This window comes from Macrotis lagotis, chromosome 1, assembly GCF_037893015.1.
Source record: "Macrotis lagotis isolate mMagLag1 chromosome 1, bilby.v1.9.chrom.fasta, whole genome shotgun sequence".
Classification (NCBI taxonomy): Eukaryota; Metazoa; Chordata; class Mammalia; order Peramelemorphia; family Peramelidae; genus Macrotis; species Macrotis lagotis.
In genome coordinates this window covers 103,570,079-103,596,811 of record NC_133658.1, presented here as the reverse complement: position 1 = coordinate 103,596,811, position 26,733 = coordinate 103,570,079, and the positions used below count along the sequence as shown (strand labels likewise).

The window sequence follows — 26,733 nt, the reverse complement described above, 5'->3', positions numbered from 1 at the left end:
TTTAAGACCCTCTGTCAGAGGTCAGAGTTATTACTCCTGTGTCTTTAACAATGCATCCTCACCCCATCAAAGAAATGGCTCTTTCAACATCGGCCATCTCAAGTGGGGGAAAAATTTGAGCAGGTTTTCTTTCCACATCGATTTCTTTGATCTTGGGAGAGCAAGTTGAAACTTCCCCAGTGGGGAAGGTAACAGTAGGAGAATTCATCAGAAATATATGCTAAGAAATCCATTGCTCAAAGATATCTTTGAAATCAAATTTAAGTTTGGGTAAGTCATTTCTTTTCATTAGTATTAAAGAGCATCTTTCTCCCTCTCCATGAGTCAAAAGACCACCCTGGAGATTTGGGGAACTGGTGAGACAAATCCAAACAGCTCTCTTCCTTTTAAGTGCTGAGAGATGCCTCTTTGAGAAAGAAGAAAGAGAACCAAATATTCAGCATTTAATTTGAAAACATATTTCCAGAGAATACATCTACCCAACATATAAACTGCACTATTAATAGCTGCCTACCTTCTCTCACGGAATTACTCTCAAAGGGAGTCCTGTTTGTACCCACCCGTCAAAGGGTTTAACTCAGAAAGGAAAATGCTGGTTAGAAGGGCAGATACATTTCCCTTTCTTCCTTCCCACAAGTGCAAAGGGAGGTATTTTTATCCTCATCAATTGAAAGGAAACGGTGTCTATTGTACACAGCAGTCAGGTGGCAATTGTCAAATAATGGGATTTGGAAACTCAGTCAGCTTGCTAGGTAAGCTACCTAAAGGGCAGATAGAAAGGGGCACTGTGAGTGAATGCAATGAGAGAGGGAGGGAGGGAGAGAGAGAGAGAGAGAGAGAGAGAGAGACAGAGAGAGAGAGAGACAGAGAGACAGAGAGACAGAGAGACAGAGAGACAGAGAGAGACAGACAGACAGACAGAGCAGAAAAGAGACTTTTATAGAAGCCTCCCATGTAAACCTAGGGACTGAAATGGCTGAAAAGGGAGCAGTTTATAGCCTTCTTCTAGAGGTAGGTGCTACATGTAAATACATTGCCTGATTCTACAAAAAGAAAAACAAAAAGATAAATATCCTCTATTAAAGATGATCTCATGTAAGTTCAGTAAATGTTTCAGAGAAGGAATCATCTGTTTAGATCTAGAAGGGACCTAAATGGAATAAAAAAATCTAGATCTGGAAGAGACTATAGGGTTCATGTAGCTCAATCTCATTTCACAAATGAGGAAATGGATGTCCAAACTGGGAAAGGGACTTGCCTGAAGATCACAAAGTAAGTCAGGAATGAGGATCAAGCCCATCTTCTCTGGCTCCTATTTTAGTCCGTGGGTCAATGGGTCAATTTAGTCAGTGGGTCACGCTGACTCAATTTGTCTAAGAGTGATTGAGAAGTAAGGATGGAGGGAGCAACAGAGAATTCCTATGTGAAAGTTCTTTCAGACTCTCAATTGATAAATGGCTTCAAAATTCATTAGAAGTCTTTGGACTGATTTCTTTTTAAATAAACTATATGTTACTTTATTTCTCCAACACTATTAGAAAGCTAGGGGACCAACAGAAGAAAAATATCATGAAAAAGAACATTATATATCTGTAACCCATGATCCATCAGCTCAAGCTCTAAGTTTATAGAGACCAGTCCAGATAACTCCTCAAATACTGCTCAGCCAATATATCTCTAATAAAAATATCTCAGAGGGACGGCTAGGTGGCTAGTGGATTAAAGCAACGGCCTTGGAGTCAGGAGTACCTGGGTTCAAATCCGGTCTCAGACACAATAATTACCTAGTTGTGTGGCCTTGGGCAAGCCACTTAACCCCATTTGCCTTGCAAAAACCTAAAATAATTTCAGAATATAATTCTTATCCTTATTTCTCCACAGATGCGATTCCCTCTAACAAACATTCAGGGTAGCCATGAATATTGGGCATAGGAAAACCTTTATTTTTCTCTCATGAGAAATTCAAAAAACACATAAAAGACTCAGAGTACCCTACTATTGATAAAATTCTCTTTCTTTTTCAATGAATTTCTTCTTCCTTCCAGAGTCCTCTCATGTCTTGCAAACTTGTATTGACACTCCATGCTTTTGGTTCATTTTGAGAAGAAAATAAATTTGGCGTTATATTCTGTGTAACCATTCAATATCCCAGTGAGTCTTATGTTCACTCCAAAATCATATATATTCATCCATTTTATGTCATTACATGATAGTTTGAATCTCTCCAAGAAGGGAGAATAAACTTTGGGCTATTAGAGAAGCATGTCCAAAGGCTCTGGCCAAGTAATTTACAGCAAAAATAAAAAAGTATAGTCTAGACCATTTGTTGCACCAAATTGTAGTGTCTTTTCCCTAAGAGTCAAACATCTGCATGCCTAGAACTCTTTTCTTTAGAAAATTTCGTTTAGCAATTGGAATCTGGAACTCTTAAAATATGGATTCTAAAGAGGCAATCCCAGGTTAGGTACTACCCTAGAATCTTCCCTTGCTCTCAAGAATTCCCATTACTTGAGTGAGAGGTGCTTTTCTATTGATGTCATATGGGTGAGAACATGTACAAACAGTAGATATCTTTTCTAATACTCCTTCAGAGTTGATTCTTTAAATTAGGAGACCAGGATTCTTCATGATTATCCTAGTTGCTGCCATTCTTTTGACCAAGAGGCCCACCTTTAGGACTGAGGAGAAAGAGGATTAGTTAGTCCCTAGAGGACTGTGCCAAAGTACAGGATTGTTCCCTAGGAACCAAACTTATCTGTTATATATATATATATATATATATATATATATATATATATATATATATATATATATATATATATTTCTTTAAACCTAAAACTTCTTCATTTGCTTTGCAATTTCTTCTTTTACAAGTTCTACCCTCTGACACAAGAAAGAGGGAAGCAGACAGAGACAGAGTTTAATTAATTAATTAAATTCTAAACTTTCTTCCATGTGACAGTCTTTCAAATAATTAAAGACAGCTTTCATCCCCCCAAGCTTTTCTTCATTTCTTTCAACTGATCCCTGCATACCACAATCTCAAGACTTTTATTCTTCAAATAGATAGTCATCCTAATCAATGTCCTTCATAAAATACATCACACAGAATTAAATACACTATACAGATAAAGGGAAAGAACACAGTATTGTCTCCTTATTCCTGGATTTTATTCCTTACTTAAAGCAGCCAATTTTATTTTTTGGCTACCACAACATGGGTTTGTGATTCATTAAATCCCTCAGAACATCTGAGAACTTTATATTCAAACTTCTTGCAGCTTATGTTTATAAAGTTGATTTCTTGTTTGAGTCTTTAGTTATATTATTCCTCTTAAATTCCATTTCTATATTATCCTTTTTAAATTTTAACTGATAGTTTTACTTCATTCCCTATGACAGAATTCAGTATTCTGAAATTCAATAATCAATTTTGAAGGATCTGACCAAACTGTTAACCATGGCAGAGTAGTTGGCTTAGTAAACTACAACACTGGTCAAAAACAAAAGTTTGGTCCCATACAAATGATTTAATTTTACAAAGAGACAAACTCTAAATTCATACCTACATACTACATGAAAAATTTAGGTGTGACATTAAATGTCTCCATTTATATAGGACAGATTTGACCCTACTACAGATGATGTCAAGGAGAATATGGAAAATCTGGTCCTAATTAAAATATAGAAAAAGATAAGAATCTTACCCCTAACTATATAATATGACTATAAATGTTCTTATTTAGGAGAACTTTTATAGTAATATAATTTAGGCAGAAATCACAATTTATTCTGGAATGATAGCCATAGGACAAGAGGAATGAACAAAGAAACAAAAAGAGTAAGAACTATTGGGAAGGAAGAGATTGAAAATGTTAGAAAAAAAATGATTCCTGTAGAAAAGTCCTTGAGGAGATAGGAAAAGAAGGAATCATAAAAACAAGTTAATGGATTATCTTTTAACAAAGGAGTAAGGTTATATCTTCCCTCTGGGGAACAAAGGGAAAGAGATAATCAGTGATGCAGCTGAGGAATAGTAGGAAGGAAATAAGTTGAGGAAACAACTCATACATTTAATCCATGAATGAACAAGAATTTATGAAGTTCTTAATATGTTTCAATTGATACACTGTGCTGAGTATGCCAAAGGAAGAAAAAATACGAAAGGAGCTTCAATTACTCTTCTAATCAAAAAGACAAAATATACAAGATACACACAAAGTAGACAGGGTTTTGCTTTTGAAGAAAGGGAACTAGCCTCTGATCATGCTTAAGATAATTTTTGAAGGAGCCAAAGATGTCTACTGCAGATCTCTCCCTGTCTCTCTCTCTCTCTCTCTCTCTCTCTCTCTCTCTCTCTCTCTCTCTCTCTCTCTCACACACACACACACACACACACACACACACACACACACACACACACAAGAGTCTCTGGAACCACACACATCCCTCTTTCATGAGACTCTGGAATTGATTCATATATATGTACACACACACACACACACATACATACATACATACATATATATATATATATATAGGTATTTACGATTTTTGTGTTGCACTCAGTACTTTCTCCACCAGAAATCACTTTTCTGTATAAATATCATTACACAAAACAAAACAGATCTATTTGGAAGCCTGGGCTAAAAAGAAGAAGCACTGGGGACAACCTATGGAAAAGAGATAGGAGATGGAATGTCATATGTGAAGAAAAGTCAGTAGAAGAGTACAGATAACTTAAAGTAAAAGCTCTGGAAATAAAAAAAGTCCTGATTGCATATGGTTTTAAATGTGAAACCAAAATTTATATTAAATTCTCAAGTTACCCTATAATATTGTATACTGAATTGTCTGTGGTTAGTGTAAGGATAAAGGGGACTTGTGGGACTTATAAAAGAGAACAAAAGGTCTAGAATGGTCACTGTAAGGAATGAGGTATAAGATTAATATAAGTGGAAGTTATTAAGAATTAGACTCAAATAGATATATGTATGTATGTATGTATGTGTGTGTATGTGTGTACATATATATATATATGGAATAAAAGTCATTTTGTGATTTATCTCTTCTGAAACTAACCATAGCATAAAAATGGAAAAATTCAATGGCATGCGTTATTAAAATTTATTATTGGAAGACCATAAAAACATGAGTCAAAAATATGTGACTCGTGAAATCGCTAAAGATACTAAGCTAGTAAAATCATAAAAAGGACTAACTTTGGAGACAAGACTAAAAATGGAGCTACGTGAATTAGGGAGATTGGATGAAGATTAAAAAGTACTGGGGATAGTGTTCAGAACTAGGGGGGAAAATGTTAATATTAGATTGCAGAATCCAAGTATAAGGAAAAAAGATTATGTTTGATCAGAAAATGGAATTTTTATTTCAGTACCTTTGTTATCTCTTATATGGTATTCTGTATTGTTTGACAGTGACATCTCTGGTTCAACATATTAGTGTAGAATTGGGAAGCGTGTCTTATATTCTTTTTTATTTGTTTGTTTTACAAGGCATTGGGGTTCAGTGACTTGCCCAAGGTCACACAGCTAGGTAAATGATTGTTTGTGGCTGGATTTGAACTCAGGTCCTCCTGACTCCTTGGCAGGTGCTATATGCACTGCACCGCCTAGCTGTTATATTTTATACTCTTTTATAATTGAAGAGGTAGATATGACAAAAATAATTGAAAATAATGTTAAATGATGAATATTGGCATTCCCAAAGAATATTGCAACCTTTAGAGTAAAGCAGATTGGGAATTAGATGCTAAAGCATTCATAAAATCTGAGGACACAATCTCAATGTCAGATTGGTGTCAACAAGAACCAGGAGAGGACAGAATAAAGCAATCTTGTGTATTTCAGTATTTTTGCGCTTTGTTTACGAGTCACAGGTAAATAAGGTTTAAAGTTTTAGGGGATAATAAGAATCAAATATACTTCTCTTAAGCCTGAAATAATTTTTGGTTCTCTGTCAGTGGGAGTGGGAGAATGTGAATGATATCGTCAGTGGAAAATCAGATTTCAGTTAAAAAACAGAGATAAAAACTGTTCTATTGGGAAACTTTAAATGACTTGAAAGAACCCTAAAAAACATGATTAAGAATAGAAATAAATCAGACAACTACATTTTTACTATACTTAGCAATGTCATTATTTTGTATTTTCCCTCCTATGCATTTTATATAATAGGTGCTTGACATGTGTTGGAATGATTCATAGGGTAAATATAGAGACAAAAAGTTACAAAACTATGAAAAAATGCAATATCTATGCTTGTTAAACATCTGAGTTTAATTTTATCTCAGACTTTACCTATTTTTCTTTCAAATCCTGAGCTAAAATCCTACTGTTTTTGGTTGTGAATTAATTCAATGCCAAATAGCTTCCCATATGTTACTATACCTCAAAAAGACACTAGAGGGCACCACAATGCCACAAAACATCTCTATAAAGCTATGTAGGCGGTAAAAAATCTCTGTTTAGTTGTTCTAGGCAACCTACACTTCTATTTTCTGCCCATTCGAAGTTCTACCATGTTGCCCCTTTTAGAAAAAACTGTATCCCTTCTTGTGGATTTTTAAAAGATCATCAGTGCAAGTCTTCAGTGTTGAAACATAAGAAAGAAAATATATTCCATTCTAAGCTTCATCTTGCTGAGAGACATGTTCAACAATCTGCTATCTAGTCCAATGGGTTTTTTTAAACAAGCAATAATGATAAAGATTATGGTAAGGAGGAGGAGGAGGAGGAGGAGGATTTAATGCAGGCAAAATTGCCTCAGTTCTTTGTTTATAGAAAAAAGAATACTTGGAGTGGGAAGAGTGGTCCTTTGTGTCTACCATAAGATTGTCTAATTTTGGTTTTTATCTTTACCACCTGTTTGTGTTCTAATGCATCTGAGCAGCTTGTGTAAATTGCAATATGCAGTAGAAGGAGTGGGAAAATTCTGGCTTCTAAAAATGTTGTGTTCTATAACTCTTCATTGTACATCAAAAGACTTTCTTATTGATCCTGTCTTCTTCTTCTAGGCTGTTGGCTTATTGGGAAGAGCTACTTGGCTACCTATAAAATCACAGTTGTATCCTGAGTTTTTTCCCTGGCCACTAGTGATAACCTATCTGGGGAAGAAATTAAAAGGATGGGGTGAGAAGCATTTTTAAGAAGCCAAATAAAGCAGAGACTGATTTCAACTACTTTTCAATTCCAACTTTCCCAAAAAAAGTTTTTCAAATGTCTGCATTTACACCTTGAATATAAGATAGACCCAGAGATTCAACAACATGTCATGAAATGCTGGGATTAAATGCCCTCCTGTGGCCACTTTGTACAACAAATCCCATTTGTAGTACTTTTTTAAGTAAAGCACAATATTTCTGAAGTTTTTTGGTTTTTTTATTTTTCAAATTTTAAAATGGAATGACTACTTATCATTTCTATGATAAGATTGTTCAGTCACTCAATAACAGGCAAGACTGCAGAGCAGATAAATGCCTTCTGACTTATCTTTTCATGTTTCCTTTCCAACCTCTCAGATCTTTCTTCACTTGATATCATAAATGTTCATTGTTCTCTCCTGTCTTCAAGATACCAAAAGCTCCTTGTTTGGGTGGCCCATTTTGTCTGCCATTAGGGAATTTTCTAGGTTCCAAATTACTATCTTCTTTTCCTCCTCCACCACTGTCTCACCCCTTCTTCTAGTCAAAATTAACAGTCTTCATTTGGATCTGCCTTTTACAGAAAGATATAATTGCTTCCTGGCTCCTTAAACCTCCAAAAGCTATTGCCTTAAAAAAAAAAAAAAGAAAACATTTGTTATCCTGCAAAATCTCATTCCTGGTTTACCGCACGCAGTGACAAAATGAAGTGAAGAATCTTATGAGTGGATGAAAGATTTAGGTATCTCATCAAATCATCTATATTGCTCTCATGAATTCTTTCTTACCATTTGAAATGGATCCATCTGTGAATGCATAAACTCATGAATGTGGATACTTCTACTCTCCGACCCCCACACCCCATTCTACTCTCAATAGTGTAGATCACATCTATGTATCTTTTCATTCTGTACAAAGTATATTCATCAGTCCTCCAGGTCAGATCTACTAGGAAGACAAAAGGGCTAATTTTGATTCTTTTACTCTGGATCTTTCACTCTAGATGCATGACCAGAACTCATCTTCTTCCAGTCAAATGCGTCTTCACTTATTGTCCTTTATGCCACTTCTCATGTACTTATTATTAACAATACACCACAATTTGCTTACATTCATCTTCAGGAAAATATGGATATCTCAAATATGGGCTTTGGAAGCAAGAAAGATACATGGTATCCTTGAAGTCATGCATAATTTCCTAAAAGTGATCCAGCCTTTCTCTATTTGGTCATTTCTGTATTCAATCTCTTATTCATTTACAGTGTCTGTCTGTCATAGGTAAATGTCCTGATGGATAAACTCAATGTATTATCCATCCAAAAGCATGCCACAATTTGGTTAGTATGCAATCTTCTTTCATTTGTTCCCCTTGCCACCTCAGTATAAATTGCTAAATATTTGGATTTTGACTGATTATGGAACTCATTTACAAAGTATTATATAGTTTTTTTTTATATTCCTGTGATCTTCATAGAAACTCTGTTACATAGAAAGAACTGGAAGGCACTATAATGCAGAAAGCCTGTGGACACATTTGGATTCTGTCACTTACAAGCTCTGTAATCTTAGCCAAGTTATTTTATCTCCCTTGGTCTTCCAGTCTTCAGCTCTAAATTAAGTGAATTTGACAAGGTCATCTCTAAGATCCCTACTAACTCTAATTTTCTATAACTCAAAAGAGTTCTATCTCAAATATCTCAAAACTATTGCCCCAAGAAATTTCTTTTTCTGCTGGACTCTGTATGTCTGTTAAGGAAGGACAGTTAAGGACCACAAGGGTACTCCCTGTTGCCTTCTGAGAAGATTTGAGATCAGGGAGGCACAAGAGCACTGAGCCTTCCATTTCCTGTTGGTCATGGATTTCACCTGAGGAAAGGATGGTAGGGGCTAATCTGGGCATCTTTCATCTGCCCCAAAGCAACCATTTCCATCTATATCAGCACAAAGCGTTTTTCTCTTCTTTCTACTGGTCCAGCCTCTCAAATGGCATGGGGAGTTTCCAATCCAAAGAAAAACCCTCTTCTTGCTGCAACTGCTCTTAAGGGTAGAGGGGGTAGTACCTTCCATTCAATAATGAAGATTCTCACACCTGACCATATCCTTAACATTCCAGTGATGATAAATCATCATCCAAACTCTCGGATACACACAAAGATATCATATCCTTTATCTTGCCATCATTCCCATGTATCAACTCCATTTTCAAGAGTTCTGAAATCTCCCTTATCCGACCACAATGTATGGACTTTACATCTTTCCTACAATAAATTCTTCATCTCTGTTTCCCTCAATCCTTTTACCATAAAATTTCATCTTAATTCCACTTTGCCCTCTGGAATTTCTATTCCACAGGTAACAAACTTCGTTTCATCTTAAATGTATTGCTTTCTCCCTCCTTCCATGAAATAGCTCTTACTGAACCTAGCTTTACCCTAATGGTATAGCCTCCCTGGTCACCCTTTTCAGTACTGGCTGCACCTTTACTCAGTCTTTTTGGTTCACTAGTTGGGGTGCAAAAGTTGGAATACTTCTCATTTCCCAAAGCTACTTCTAGCTCCCTCTTCCTCCATCACTCCTTACTTCCTCTATAAGCTCTTTTTAACCCCTTTTCCTTTGAGTTTCATATTGTTCATATCTACCATTCAATCAAACCCTGCTAACTGAAATCTACAGACGCTCTCACTCCTCTTCCTTTCTGAATGAGTTGATACCTTGGCTTATAATCTTTCTCTTCTTTCCAATTCATACCCTAAGGGTCTGCAGAATATATATTGATTTTCTTTAAATACCCTCAATATGAGCTACCCTAACTCAGACCCACACAAAGATGTTATATCCTTTATCTTGCCATCACTCCCATGTATCAACTCCATTTTCAAGAGTCCTGAAATCACCCTTATCCAATCACAATGCATGGACTTTACATTTTTCCTACATAAGCTATTCTTTATCCACACTATGACTTCTAATCCTTTTATTCATCATCATATCACTACTTAAACCCAGTCAAACCTCAGTCTTGACTTATTCTCACTATTTATCACCTTTGTTGATATGTTGCTGAATGAAGATAGAGAAAATTATGAAACTATTGTTACTGGATTCACTAAAAATGTATATTGCATAATCTCAACCAGATGCTTCTAGTCATTTCTACTATACATCTCTTAACACCTCACTGTCCCTTTCTTTATAGTGTCTCTTTCTTTTTTTTTAATCTTACAATTTTCTCCATCTTGCTTCCCTCCCCCACTCCCATAGATAGTCTTTACATTGTTTCCATGCCATACATTGATCAAAATTGAATGTATTGAGAAAGAAATCTTATCCTTAAGGAAAAAAAAAATATATGAGATAGGAAATTTACATAACAAGGTAACTTTTTTAAATAATTAAAGGTATTAGTCTATGGTCTTTGTTTAAACTCCACAATTCTTTATCTGGATACAGATGGTATTCTCCATCACAGATACCCTAAAATTGTTCCTGACTGTTGCACTGATGAAATGAGAAAATCCATTGACTGATCATCAACCCCATGTTGCTGTTAAGGCATATAACGTCCTTCTGGTTCTACTCATCTCGCTCAGTATCACTTGATGCAAATCCTTCCATGTTTCTCTGAATTCCCCTCCCTCCTGGTTTCTAATAGAACAGTAATGTTCCATAATTTACATATACCTACCTCTCTTTCAAACCTTTTCATCCCTCCTCAAATTTCCAATGATTCTGTATGTTCTCTTAGCTGAGAAACCTACCTTTTATTTTACATTTAAAAAAAAGGTCATTAGCTGTGAACTCTGCCTGCTATTCTCTTCCTTATCTCTCATCACTTGGGTACTTTCTGACAATTTCTAACATTTTTTTTTGCCTTGACCCCTATTTTGCCTGGTGAAGTGGCCTTAATTTTCACCCCTTTACTTGTTCAAGCAATCCCACTCTATCTGTCTTCTTCAGCAGAATACTTATTTGATCATTACTATTCTTTCACTTACTTTTAAATCTTTCTTTTTCTTTGGTAAACTCAGAAATAAAAATGCTACTTCCTTCAGGTAGTCTTCCCTGATCATCCAGACAGATGAAGTCTAGGTCTCTCCCCAATATCTCATGCTATTTTCATTTTGCCTATGTGTTTATCTCATCCTGCCTTTATTTTTTTGTATCTCACACTTTTTTTAAAAAAGGCTCTTGAGGACTGTGTCTCATTAATGCTTTTTTCCACAGTGCCTAGCATCATGTCTTACTTTATAATAGAAGTTTAATAAATATTTGTTGAATGAGTGGGGCCTTAGAGGACATCTATCCAAAAACTTTCATTTTCTAGATAATAGACATGAGCCCCAAGGGATAAAGTAATGGGCCCAAGATCAAAAAACTAACTCCTCTCTGAACCAGAACTAGAGGTTTTCTAACCCAGATTCCTGTGGCTTTTCTATTATATGATATTGTTGTCTAACCTTGAACCAAAGTTACCTATGAAGCTAGTTTTTACAGCATGACATCATCATCATACAAATAGTAGAAGTACAAGTGAACTAGAGTTTGTTGCTGTTGAATTCCATGCTATTATATATATATATATATATATATTTAAGCAAAATATCAACATCTATTTACTCTCTAGAAATATTTATTTTATTTATCCTTTCTTTCCTTAGTAATCACTTCTGGTTCTAGCTATAATTTTTTTCAGTTTTTTTCCCTCTTCCTCTTGCCCCATGGAGGCTTATCCTTCTGCTTCTATTTAGAGATGTCTAAAGAGAGTTGTCTTTTTTCTTGGTTCCCATTTTTGTTTCCAGACCAGTGGTCCCCAGTGCTTTTTTGTATTTGTATCCCTTGTCTTACAACAACTTTCGATATACTCTATTAATATGAAATTAAATAAATTCCAAGGATGATATCCATATATAATAGATATAAGCATTTAAATGCATATATATATGCACATGAAAATAAAATTGAGATTTCAATAAGATGACAAAGTTATTTACAAAACATTCCCCAGACCTCCAGGAAGTTTTTTTATATCTCAGATTAGACACCCCTTTTCTAGGACATTGCTCTGCCACCATCTCTCAACAAAAAGTTCATGTATGCCACTTATACTCTCTGCACCTTCCCTGGATATTAAACTATTTATCCCTACTCATTCAAACTTCCAAACAACTCATAGACAATCAGTCCTGGTTTCATTTTCATCCCTCCCTCTCATGGTCCTCTTGATCACCTCCACCAAGAGAGATTTTAATGATGATGACAATTCCTACTATTTACATAATATTTTGAGGTTTGCAAAGTACTTTATGAATATAGTGCCCATTAATCTTCACAACAGGGACATAAGTGATATTAACTCAGATAATAAAAGTGAGGCAGGTAAAGACTAGGTAACTTGCCCAGGATCACATATTTACTTAATTTGAGGTCACATTTGAACTCAAGTATTTTTTGCCTCTTCTCCACTGTGCCACCTAGCTGTAACAGTACTTGCCCCTATGACCTACCCAACTGGCAAGCATGCCAGTTTCCTGACTATGTCCACCTCCCATTGCTTTCATTTCAACAGACATTTTTTAAAGAACTTCTATATGAGAGGCTCATGTGAAAGGCAATATAGTAAAGCTGGAAAAGAAATAGGACTGGATGGAATATGGAAGGTATGAATTCAAGTTGTGAGTTATGGAACCATGGACAAGTTTCCTAACTTCCCAGAGCCCCCAAACAACTCTCTAAAACCAAGGTATAGAAGCATGTACCTCTGCTTTGAAAGAGGGAGTTTCTACCATGAGGAGTTTCTACTATCAATGAAATCTCCAGACTGGATTAAAAAAAAAAACTTCATGACATCGCAGGAGGTATTAGAATTTTAAAATGACAATAGTCCATAATCTCAAGGACCTTTCATTCTACTTAGAGTACAAGAAATACATGGAAAAGTAAGCTTAAGAAGATAATTTGGGGAGGGAATAAGATAGGCAGGACTAATACTCTAAGATGTAGTACAGAAGGGAGAAGCTAGGTGGTGCAGTGAATAGAGTACCAGCCCTGGAGTCAGGAGTACCTGAGTTCAAATCTGACCTCAGACATATAATAATTACCTAGCTGTGTGACCTTGGGCAAGTCACTTAACCCATTTGCCTTGCAAAAACCTAAAAAAAAGTAGTGCAGAGAGGACTTCATTTCATGAGTGGAAAGAGCTAATATGGAAGGAATTTGAGAATAATAAGGGATTAAAGGTGATGAGAAAAATACATTCTCAACAGGGAGATAAACACAGAGGAAGAATACAGTTCTGGGAGTCCAGTTTGACTAGAAGGTAGAAATTTTTTTCATTTTGGTTTGTTTTATTTTTCATTTTCATTTTTGTTTTTGTAGTTGTTTGCTTGTTTTTCATGATGAGAAAAAAAAACGTCAGATTTCAGAATCTCAGATCAGGAAGAGATCACTATTTCAACCAATAGATGGAAAAAAAATCCCCTCAAGAATAAAGCCACCATATATTCATCCAGAATTTCTTGAATCTCTTTAGTGAAGAGAACATACGATCTTCCATTTGATTTTTGAAAGACTATCATTTTAAGCCCAGTAAAGCTTGAACCTGATTATATATGATTTTAAATGTCAGTCTCAGAAGTTTGTATTTTATTCTAGAGGAAATTAGGAACCATCAAAGATTTTTGAGTAGGAGAGTGACATGGTCAGACTTTTGAAGTTTTATTTTGGGAGCTATGTTGAGGATAAATTGGAGCAAGGAAAAACTAAAAGCGGGAAGGCCAGTTAGGAGGTTCTTATAATAGTGAATGAACAGTGATGAGATTATGAACTAGGACAGTAACAGTGTAAGTAGAGGAGAGATATAAGACATTCTGATATAAAATTTACAAGATTCACTGGTTATGGGGCATAAAGAGGAACGAAAAAAAGATGACTCCATTTAGAAAACTGGAAAAATGGAAAAATTGTGGTATCTTCAACATAATTGATAAGTTTGGAACAGAATTGGGTTTAAGGAAAAAGAATATTCATTCAATTTCTACATGGTGAGTTTCAACTTCCAGTTTGATTTAGAAAGGCATTTAGTTGAAATTGGACTAAAGTATAGGTAACTTGAGAAGGGACGTTTAGAATCATATTTGTGAAAAGCATAGTCAAGGGTCAATTTTTACAAAATAGAGGTTTCCTACGGATATATGAGGTCATGTTGAGATTATACAGTTATTTAAATCTGTAGTACATTTAGAGTCCACATAAATGCATTAGCTTTTTTGTGTGTTTTGTAACCTGTGTGTACTCCTCCTTTCTTTTTTTTTTTCCCTTGACTCTCCTACACTGAAAGTTCAGGGACTTGTCAGAGAGTCTGGACCAGCCTGATTAGTACAGAAGGTTTGATCTTCCTTTTCTGACCTAGATTGGTTCACCCCTCATTAAGCAACCTGGTGGGTTCCCCAAAATGGAGGTCTTAGTTCAGAAACCCAATCAACTTAGGCCACAATAGCTCAGGACCTCTAAACCCAAGAGTTCCACTAACTCAGGGATTAGAGCTATATACCAGAAATTCCTTGACACTTTTTTCTTTTGATTCTTCTCTTATCTGAATCTCCTTCTGAGTCTCTTAATGGTTTATTATCTTTTCCCTGCTAACTAGGGATCATGCAAGAATATAACCTAGACCCTCCTCTTCTCTAAATATATCTTCTTTTGATGATTCTATGAGCTCCTGTGAATTCAATTATTATTTCCATGAAGATTTGTATAACTTTTCTATTAAAGCCTTGTCTTCATGATCACCTGTTTAATGGATATGTCAACCTGTATGTCTTATAGACATCTCAAACTCAACAATTCAAAAGTGAGATCATTTTATTTTTTCCAAAACCTATCCTTCCTTTAAATATTTCTATTTCTGTTGAAGGTACTGCAGATCTTCTTAGGCATTTACATCTTGGATACTAGTCAGCATTGATAATAAGCAATAGCAGAAAACATCCTTAACTCCTCCTCTCCCTCAAACCCTATATCTGGTCAATTCTCAGCTCTTATTGATTCTATTTCCATGACAATTCTCATACCTGACTCCTTCCCTCTATTCCCACAGTAAAAAGAAATCATAACCCAGGCAGATCTTCATCATCTCTTCCTGGCTATTGCAATAGCCTCCCAAATAGTCTCCCAAATAGTGCCCTCAGTTTCATTATCTGTCCTCTCCAATTCACCCTCTATATAGCTGCAAAATTGATTGATGTGAAAAGGAGGTCTAACCATTTCATGTTCTACTCTGACTCATCGTTTTGAGGATAGAATATAACTACTCAATTTGCTATTTGAAGATCTTGGCAATTTGACTCCCATTTACCAAGTTTTATTTCTTACCACTCCCTTTCATATTCTATCTAATCTCTATATATATGGCATTCTTTTTTGCTGTCTCTGGTCTTTGCATAGATTATCTTTTATATCTGGAATCCACTCTTTGCTTTTCTTTGATTCTTAGATTTCTTGGATTCCTTTAGAGGAAAATTCAAGAACCCCCTCCTAAAGAGGAAGGGAAAGGGAAAGGGAAAGGAGAAGAATCTACTTTTTATATAAGTAACAAGCACCATATTCAGTACTTTATAACATTGATTCCTATGACCCTCTGAGATATTATTATTATTATTATTATTATGATTATTATTATTATGATTATTTTACATTTGAGGATCCTCATTTTACAATTGAAGGGTTTTTCCCCTTACACTTATTATTTTTGCTAACCTCTCTCACTTGAAATTATTTATTTAATAACTTTGAATAAACTTTGTGACTTATCTGTGCAAATGTTTTATCCTCCCAGTAGAATATAAGCTCTGTAGGATAGGGGTTGGTTCCAAATTTAATGTTTCTTTTACTAGAACCTAGAATAATTGCTTGTACATTGTAGAATTTATTGTTCTTGTTCACTTATTTTTCAGTCACAACTGACTCTTCATTAGCCCATTTGAGATTTTTTTGGAAAAAAATACTAGTGTAGTTTGTCATTTCCTTCTCCAACTCATTTTATAGATGAGGAAATTCATGCAAACAGGTTAAATGCCTTTACCAGAGTCATATATATAGGACATGTCTGAGGCCAGATTTGAATTCAAAAAGATGAATTTTCATGACTCTATGTTGATGATATTGCCAAGGGAAAAAAATATAGTTCAAGAAGTGGGCCCAACCATAAGAAGAAGCAGCCAAGAAACTAACAATTGGAAGAGAGTAATATCATGGAAAGCAAAGGAAGGACCTTTGATACATACTGATTAAAGGACCCTGGGTTCATAGTTTATTGCCTCTACTCTGAAATGGTATGTTTACTTGACTCCTAAGATTTCCCATATTTCCAGCAGTTCCCACTTATTTGTTGGAATCAGGTTGAGTTTTCCAGACCAAACAGATCCCAATCATTTCCTCTGAGCCTAAAATGTTAGAAAAGTCACATCAAGAATAAATCAACTGCTTTTCTTTCAGTAGAAAGAGGCCTTCAGCAGTTGTCCAGATATTTAAAGTTCAATTATAACTGGTCTTTGGACCAGTTTTATGATCCTCAGAAATTCATTAGCCATTTTCTTTTTCATGTTAGAGAGAATGATATATATATACACTCTCACCACTATAAATCTTTTGCTTCCATCTTCTCTGACCCTAACCAAAAAGCCTTGTTTTCCCCTTTAAATTAGTGGTTAGATAATTCAGTGGATAGGGGGCCAAACACAGAGTCAGAAAAAAACAGAGTTCAAATCTGGCCTCAGATACTTATGAGCTGTGTGACCCTAGATAAGTAGCTTAACTTTTGTTTGCCTCAGTTTCCTCATCTGTAAAACTATCTCTCAAGGGTTATTTTGAAATCAGATGACATATTGGTAAAATCTTATACATTGTAAACATTATATAAATGTCAGTTTTTATCATGATGATGATAATGATGATGATGATGCATATATTCATAATATAAAATGTTTTTCCTCCCTTTAGACCTGGATGTTTCATTTTGAAAAAGTTACAAGATTCCATTGTCTCATTGCAGTGATTAGTTAGTACCTTATCAAGTTTCAGTTGCTGTTATGAATTATATTCTTCATTTTATTGAGATTTTTAGTGGTCTTTGTTTATCACCAAAACCCTTCACATTAGTGAAGCTAAAACTAGTGACTTTGGTAAATTTTCTGAATAACATAATTATTATTTCTCTTCCGAAGCGCTCATTCATTTTTGAGTTCCAAGGGCTTTTTCCAAAGACTGGCAGATAGTATGTATTTGATAAATGTTTACTGATTGTTCATTCTCCTTTCTTTTGTCATACATACTAATTCTGAGAGTATACTTAGCAACTATACAAAGGCAACCTTCTCTCTTTTTCCCATTTAAGTCTACAAGTCTCTAAGAAAGGATAGTTTCTTAGTTCCAATTGGGTGATTTTGACCCAAATCATAGTGTTGTTTCATGATAAGCCAAAATCTAAATCCTATTGTCCAATATCATTGTCTTAGTCAGCTATTAATTTCCCTAATCCACATTTCTCTTCTAAAGTGTCTACATTTTGTGGGAACAACTGATTTTTTAAAAAAGGTTTCATTTGTGACCTTAAGGTTTTTAGCTGTTTATTCAGGAGTTCATTAATACTCCAAATAGTTTCTTTCAGGTGATATAAGTTTCTTTTCTATGATAACCAGAATTTGTTGTTAGTTATTGGATTTGACAAGTGTTAGAAATCTCTTCACCATTGCAAGATAGATTGCTAAAATGACAAAATACCTCACCGCTAATCACCCTCTATTGAACCATTCCCTCAATAGGGAATTTTCTACCAAGTTTTATTTCTTCTTCCTAAATAATAGATGCCCTTTCTTCTTGGAACATTTGTATCTCTTCTTTTTCATTTTTTTTTTGCTTCTTCAAAAGAATACAGATCCATTCTCTATATAAAGGCATCAAACCTAATTTATTACTGTAATACCTTAGGGTTCCTTCTTTCTACCCTCCTTTTCGCCAGATTTGTCAATATTCCACATTCCTGACACTAGTTTAGATTTCCCTCTCCCCCTTAACTTGTCACAGCCTTTTCCTTTGCATTACCATCTTCTTGAACTATTTCTTCCACCAGGAAAAAAATAACATTTAATTTTCTCTATTAGGCCAGAAAATTCTTTTAAAAAGTACTCCTTTTCTGATTTAACCTTCTCACCCAATTTAGAGGTCGTTAGTGTCAAAAGTTTTAATGTCTCTATATCCTAACATCCTCTAAAAGATAAATACAGTTCTTACCTACAATTCCCAAGCACTGTGATGTAACATATTTTTGTAAATGAAAAGACCTTTGGACCCTGCTATCTACATTCTTGATGAACCCTCAGAACTATTGAGTCTTTCTATTGGTCCTGTACTTGAAATATATATATATATATATATATATATATATATATATATATATATATATATATATATATATATATATGTCTTGATATAATCTGCCCTAATGAGAATGTGAGCTCCCTAGAGCAAGGACCATCTTTTTGCTCTTTATAGATTCTCTCCTTAGTGAAATATGTAAAGTCCTTAATAAATGGTTTATTATTTGTTCATTTATTACTCCATTGGGGGATCAAATTACCAAAATAAAATCTTTGAGTGATTCTGAAAGACAAATATAGCATAATATCCTTGATTGGAAAATTGCTTTTACCCTGAATACTTGCAGAAAATCAAGAACCATAGGTTCGTCTCTCATTGGCACCCTTCACAAAGCAAAACCACAGATCTGTTCTCTGTAGTACAGGTTCTGTCAATGATGATGCTTAAAACATGCTTTTTTAAAAGAGATTTTTTTCTACCTGTTGTACATCATCTGTGTAATATTTTCCAGTTCCCACTGATTAACAATTAATAAACACTGTTATTTAAAGCAAATAATAGAAACATTCAGCAACTCTCTACAAGAATTTCTTCATCTAATTGAATTCTAAATCTTAGAGACATGTCATCTCTTCTTTCTGGCCTCTTCTCTTGGTTGGTTATTCTGATTACTTTTATCTTATCTTTACTGGGGCCACTATTATCAATGATCTGTAATAGTAGTTTATGTACTTCATTTTGATATATTTTAAGTATCATGCTTTTTTATGTGTGGTTTTTATTCTTATGGAATCCACAGTCTGCATCTTGAATTCTGTGAATAAAGCATCAATATACCCTATTAGAACCTTAGCATGGATGGGTATGTCTACACAGATATATTGTAACATATAGTATGCATTTCCTGTATTTTGCACATCCTTTTAACAAGGACTGTCTGTGTAATGTCAAGAATACATAATGGAAGTTAGGTCTTTAATTTCTGTAAAAATATAATGAAGGAGTATAACTGGTTAGGACATTGTCAAAGGAAATTATAAATGTCAAATTTGATACTATCAAAAAAAAACCTGTAATGTGAATTCTGCATATCAGAAGTCTCTGTACCATACAATCTAAGAAGTACCCAAAATTGCAGTGTTGAAGTAGATGTCAAAATTCTTCAGTATAATCAGCAACATCCCCATCAGGCTGCTGATTTGAGGTATGCAATTTAAATCTCAGAATAATGACTGATGGAACTAGTGATAAGTATGCTTTCAATAATCAAACAAGTTTCATAGAATGTTATAGTTGGGTAAAAACAGGAACGATGAAACATTTTATTGTGGCATGTTTCCCAAAACTTTTAGGAATTTAAGGCATTTCTGTTTAGGGTTCTCTTTTTTGATTCCAGATAGAAGCAAATTATTCTGCCTAAGAATCTGTGGAAGCTGGATGATGAACATTAAATTTCAGAATGCTTCAGAGTCTAAGTCTGATCAGGTTCCAGAATGGAAACCATATTTAGTTGATTAATGGGAGCATTTGACAATTACATTGAAAAAGTTATAGCAATCTGTTTTAACTGTGTCCCATCCCCATTCTCCATATCAGTCTTATTTCATATATCAGAAAGAGACAAAGGATTAGGGGTCCCGTAATATAATTGCTTTTTCCTTCTCTAAAACCACTCTAGAAATCACTAAAGCATAAATATTATTACTCAAAGAGTACAAAACACTAATAGTAACTCAAAGAATGAAATCATTAAGTTCCATTACAATGTCTAAGCCATAAACATATTATAAAGACATAATCATTTATCCTGCTACTTCAGGTTACCAATCAACTATCCTGGCCTCTTTAATTCTTTTGTGGTTTGCTTCCTAAAAGTAGAAGATAATCCACATGTTCTATCTTTCAAAAAAAGAGAAACCCAAATAAATCAATCTCTAAGGTATATAATTTTTTTCTAGTCATATACAATCTTTGTTTCTTCCTTGTATCACCACATCCCTGTTGCAGCTGTGGAAAGAGCAACAAATTCTGTCCCTTCTCTGAGCCATCTGCTTTAGAAGTGGAACAAGTCCTTGAGGTAATGATGCTAGGCCTTGGAAAACCCAACAAAATTGCCCAAGATCTTCAATCCAAGAGAATTATTTCCCTTGCCAGGCACAAGTGCTTCATGTTCATTTTTCAGTAAAAATTATTCCTTTCTCTTTGCCCATTCTAGTTGAATAGAGTTTGCCATTGAGACACTGGATTCCTGGTTCAGATTTCTTTTAGGACAAAGTACCATTTGTTCTCTGCCTCTATAAATACTATTCAAATTCCTTGTGTTTGGATGCAGATCAACATACCTGAGGAGGAGTAGAAAGAAGATTATAACATTTTTAAGGATGAGGTTTGTACTCACTAGTGTACAACTATGCCTTTTGTGGCTATACATATTTGTATATGTATAGATATAGATATAGATATAGATAAAAAGCAATTAAAAACATTAAGGTCTACTATATCCCAACCATACTTTTTTTAAAAAAATATTTTATCTTTCTTTTCCCAGTTACATGAAAACAATTTTTAACATTTACATTTTTTATTTTGATTTTCAAATTCCCTTTTCCTTGAGAAGCAATCATTATATATATGCAATAATTTGAAACACTACCATATTAGTTATTTTGTAAAAGGAAATTAATAAACAAAAAAAGAAAGTGGAAAAATAGTATACTTCAGTCTGTATTCAGAAACCATCAGTTCTTTTTCTGAAGGCAGATAGCATTTTTTATCATGGATCCTGTGGGACTAACTGTGATCATTGTAGTGCTACATAGCTAGGTCATTTACGTTTGTTTATAGTATAATATTACAGTGAACAATGTTCTCCTGAGTTCACTTCATTCTGTATCAGTTCAACTAAGTCTTTCCAGGTTTTTCTGAAATCATCCTGCTTGACATTTCTTACAGTGCAATAATATTTCACTATAATCACATAAGGTAACTTGTTCATCCATTCCTCAATTTATGGGCATCACTTCATTTCTAATTTTTAGCCACCATAAAAAAGCTGCTATAAATATTTTTGTTCAATAAGTCCTCCTCCCTCTTTTAAAAAAATTTCTTTGGATTATAGCCTAGTAGAGGCATTTCCCAGACACTCTTCTAAACAGTACAGAGACTATCTATAGAGATGAATCAATAGATAGATAAATTTATTTCTTGAAACATATGTATAGATAGATACAGATGGATTAATCCTCTAGAACAATCTAGAACTGATACATCATTGAATAACATCAGACAGGTTCACAGGCAATAATTGGTACCAATATTGAACATCAGAAAGAAGAAAATAGTCTAAATTGTTTTTGGTAAAGTGCATACTGTTTCATAGCCTCAGAATTTTTCCTTAAATAAAGGCTTATTTTTTTCTGGTAATGTTTTAAGGTTAAAAGGCATAGGACTACAGTTTACAAAGAATTGTTGAAAAGATGATGGAGATAAATGTGGTGTACACCTAGTGAGCTTTGGTAGATTGCAATAAATTAATAGCTGAGGATAGTGTGAAAGAAGAAACATAGAATAGGTTCCTAAGAGATGAGTGACTAGAAAAGAAGGTAGACCAGTTATGTGGTAAGATCAAAGGGCAACCCATAGACAGCTCATTTGTTCTTTTGGTATTTATACAATGTCAAGCAAAGATGAACCTTGGTGGTGGAACACTCTGTGAAGGATATCCAGGAAGACATGAATTTTAGAATAGCGTGGAATGAGAAGGCATGAATAGCCATCTAAATGGCACCTATATCCCTTGCAACAAAAAGAAAATCTTAGATCAACCAGAGTATATTGGAAAAGAGCTGATGTTGGGCTTGCATGGTGTGGTAGCTAAATCAATGAACTATGAAGGATTGAGCACATATGTGCTTATCCATCCATTTACCTCATGTCCCTGAATTGTGAATACTTATTATTCTGAACCTATTATACTTACAGCCAGTGCCACTGAGCACTTCATTACTCAATAAATGATTATGTCCAGTATATATCTTATCTCCCTAATTTGGTTCTATGCACCTTGTAGGCAGGGATGATATCATGTATAGCTTTTGTACACTCCCCCCTCTCACTCTCCAGTTCCCAGCATTGAATTAACAAATACAAGATTTGTTGATAGAGTATTTGAAATTTAGCAAATGAATTAATCATCTAACTTGTGTAATTGAACTTCCTGCCATCTCCCTATTATTTGTTGATTCCAGAGGAAAAAAGAAAAAAAAAGGAAAACCATCTTAATACATTGCATTTTCTTGATCAGTCTTGAAGCAGGGCTTGCCCTCCCCCACCCTCTTTGACCTTCCACCATTTTTGTGTTCATAATTAATTCTTTGCATTTCTTTTCATGGATCATTTAACTTAAGATGAACAAAGCATTTATGTATATCTTTGTTTGTGTGTGTGTGTGTGTGTGTGTGTGTGTGTGTATGTGTGTGTGTCTATGTGTATGTATACTCTTCTGAGTTGATTCTATGGGATGACCCAAAAAAAGAGTATTTTATCTTTCTGGCATAGATGTTAAAAGAAAGTAGACATTTTATACACTAAGAAGTAAACTTACATTCATTTACATTATCCAGTAGAGGCTTTACACAATGCCTGCAGTCTTCTTTGTATGGCTTAAATCTCTTTGTCCTCTAGGGTCATCTAGAAACCTAGTGATGGATTTTGCCTTTTCTGCTCTGTACATCTGAATTTTTTTTTTGCAAGGCAAATGGGGTTTAGTGGCTTGTCCAAGGCCACACATCTAGGTAATTATTAAATGTCTGAGACCGGATTTGAACCCAGGTACTCCTGACTCCAAGGCTGGTGCTTTATCCACTGTGCCACCTGTACATCTGAAATTATTGGCAAGTGCAGAAAGACTAATTTTCTTTAAACAGGTCATTATTGTGGGAAAGGTCTGTGCTTCTATATCATTTGTCCCACCCAAAATGGATATTGATTATTGTGGAAGAAAGAAAACCAGATACTTATCTAGAAAAACATAAGAACATCAAAAGAAATCCAATGAATTAGGGTTTCTTATGTTTAAAGATTTTCCCTATTATGAATCTTGTCAAAGAAATTTCTCAACTCATATTGTAGATACTCAAGAAACTTTGTTGAAGTAAATTGAATTGATCTTCTAGAATTCCAAGGCTATGTCTGTAGATTATTGCTTACATTATATGTCTAAGGAATGGAGAGGAAGAGAGGGTAATGGCAGGATTCTTAATGAAAAGGCAGCAAAAAAACAAAGGTGGAGGAGGGGAAATAAAAGATTTGACAATATTTTGGTCCCTGTTTTCAAGTGTATATAAATTTAGAGGAGCAATAAGATGGAGGTTGCTCAATATGAATTTGATATGCTTGAACTCCTCACCCCATCTGCTACAGAGTAATTGGCATATAGTCGATTCTACAAGAGATGAATTACCCTAGCAAATTAGATTTTATTATTTACTATTTAGCATGCCCCACCAACTTTCCCTCACAGTCTGTTGGACAAACAGACTGCTTCAGTTTTAAATCCATTTCATCTCCATCAGTCTAGATGACTTTCACTTTATCTTTTTTAGCCCAATTCTTATGGCAGATCCAAGATAGTCAAGGAGACTCTAAATGATTTTGAAAAAGCTAAGAACCTTGTGCTTCTCACCCACATCACTAACTTAGGGAATTTTTCTACCAAAGGTTTTTTGACCCAAACCAGGGACTTCAGAACTTGGAAGCATATCTGTATAAGCAACAAATATAACTTCCATGAATAACTTTCAAATTGTTTTCCATAGAGAGGAGAAGAATCCTAAGGTCTCAACTCATATCTCATTGGAGTCAAATCACTCCATAAGCTAGACTCCCACTGGTAGGAAACCAGTAGGGCTTTTGCTTATGATTGGAGTATTAGGTTGGCCCCTGGATGTGTGCAGGAGGCGATTAACCTCTCTGTGGTAGACAGCTGCAATGCGACTGTTGGATCTCAAATCTAATTTGGCTGTAATAAGTCTTCTGCTGTACTCTTCAGTGTTTTGGTACCTAATATTTAATATTACAGAAACAAATTGACTCTGTCTTCATAACACTACACAGTTGGCATGAAGATGAAGCCCCAGTTACCTTTAGAATCTGTTTTAGCTTTTCTGGACACTTGCTGGCACTTATTACAATTGCTACCCCAACTCTGCCAAGGCTCTCCAGGAATTTCCTGAGATTTATAGAGGTAGAGAGGAATAAAAAAAACCCACTTGTGTTATAAAATTTACCAGTCATTATCAGGATTTTGGCCACAGAAAATTTTTTAATTTTGATTACCCCCAGATGCAATGCCACAAGACTGGTATCCCATTCGACTTAATTGGGGGTGCTTCAACACTTTTCACTGAGTGGTCTCAATAAGCTTTTCAAAATTCAGTATCTTGACCCTCCACCCATTAAATCCCACCAGCCCCATCAGTGCTAGAATGATGGACACCAGCCACTGGCATAGAAGGTCCAATGGAAACCAGGTTAGGATGAAAACTAAAAATCCCAAGACTGAAGGCTGAGCCAAAATTAAGAATTAAGGATCTTGAGGGCAGCTAGGTGGTACAGTTGATAGAGCAATGACCCTGGAGTCAGGAGTACCTGAGTTCAAATCTGACCTCAGACACTTAATAATTACTTAGCTGTGTCGTCTTGGGCAAGCCATTTAACCCCATTGCCTTGCAAAAAAAAAACTAAAAAAAACCCTTAAAGTCCCTCCAAATTTTATTTTTATTATCATTTGCTTTTATAACCTCTCTCATATGATTTGTTTTGATGAATGGCACTTTATAGTTCAGATTAAGATTTTCCTTCACATTTTGTAAAAAATTAATTGCCTTGATATTCTTGAACTTTTGTGCTTTTGCATGAATTTTGTTATTATTTTTTCTAACTCTTTAAAGTAATATTTGGTAGTTTAACTGGTATGATACAGACTAAGTAAATTAATTTAGGTAGAATTGTTTTTTATTATATTGACTCAATCTACCCATTAGAAATTAATATTTTTCTAATTTTTTAGATAAGACTTGATTTGTGTGATGTGCTTTTTATTGTGTTCATATAGTTCCTGGATTTATCTTGGCAAATAGTTTCCTAGAATTTTATATTATCAACAGTTATTTTAAAAGTGAATTTCCCTTTCTATCTCTTACTGCTGACCTTGGTTGATAATATATAAAAATGCTAAGGATTTATATAAGTTTATTTTAGATCCTGCATCTTTGTTAAAATTTTTAATCATTATAACTAGATTTTAGTTGATTTTCTGAGATTCTATAAGTATACCATCATATCATCTACAAAGAGAGATATTTTTGTTTTCTCATCTTCTATTCTAATTCCTTCAATTTATCTTTTTATTATCATATTGCTAGCCTTTCTAGTACATTATTGAATACTAGTGATGATAATTGGGCATCTTTGCTTCACTTCTGATCTTATTGGGAGGACTTCTAGTTTATTCCATTAAAGATAATATTTTCTGATGATTTTTAGACATACTGCTTATCATTTTAAGGAAAGTTTCATTTATTCCCATACTTCTTAGTATTTTAGTAGGAATGGGTGTTGTATTTTTGTCAATAACTTTTTTCTGCATCTATTAAGATAATTATATGATCTTTTTACTATTGATATGATCAATTTAAGTGGATAGTTTTCCTACTATTGAACAAACCCTGCATTTTTATATAAATCCCACCTGGTCATAGTGTATGATGCTTATATTATATTGTTGAAATCTCCTTCCTAGTATTTTATTTAACATTTTTTCATCTATATTCATTAGGTAACTTGTTTTCTATAGTTTTCTTTCCCTGTTTTTACTCTTTTTGGTTAGGTATCAGTACCACATCTGTGTTGTAAAAAAGATTTTTTGCCTATTTTTTCCAATAACTCCTATATCATTGAAATTTTTTTTTCATATTTGGTGGAATTCACTTGTGAAACCAACTGCTCCTGTGGACTTCTTAGGAAGTTCATTGATGCTTGTTAAATTTATTTTTTCTAAGATAGGATTATTTAAATGTTTTTATTTCCTCTTCTGTAAATATGTGCAATTTATATTTTTATAAATATTCATACATTTGCTTAGATTGTCAGATTTATTAGCAGAGAATTGGAAAAATAGCTCCTAATAACTGATTTGA

General features: G+C 34.4%; 1 protein-coding gene across 24 annotated transcripts in view; it reads left to right on the top strand.

Moving 5' to 3' along the window:
• NRXN1 (neurexin 1) overlaps positions 1 to 26,733 on the top strand; it is a 1,421,526-nt gene that overhangs the window by 695,314 nt on the left and 699,479 nt on the right. The window lies entirely within an intron of this gene.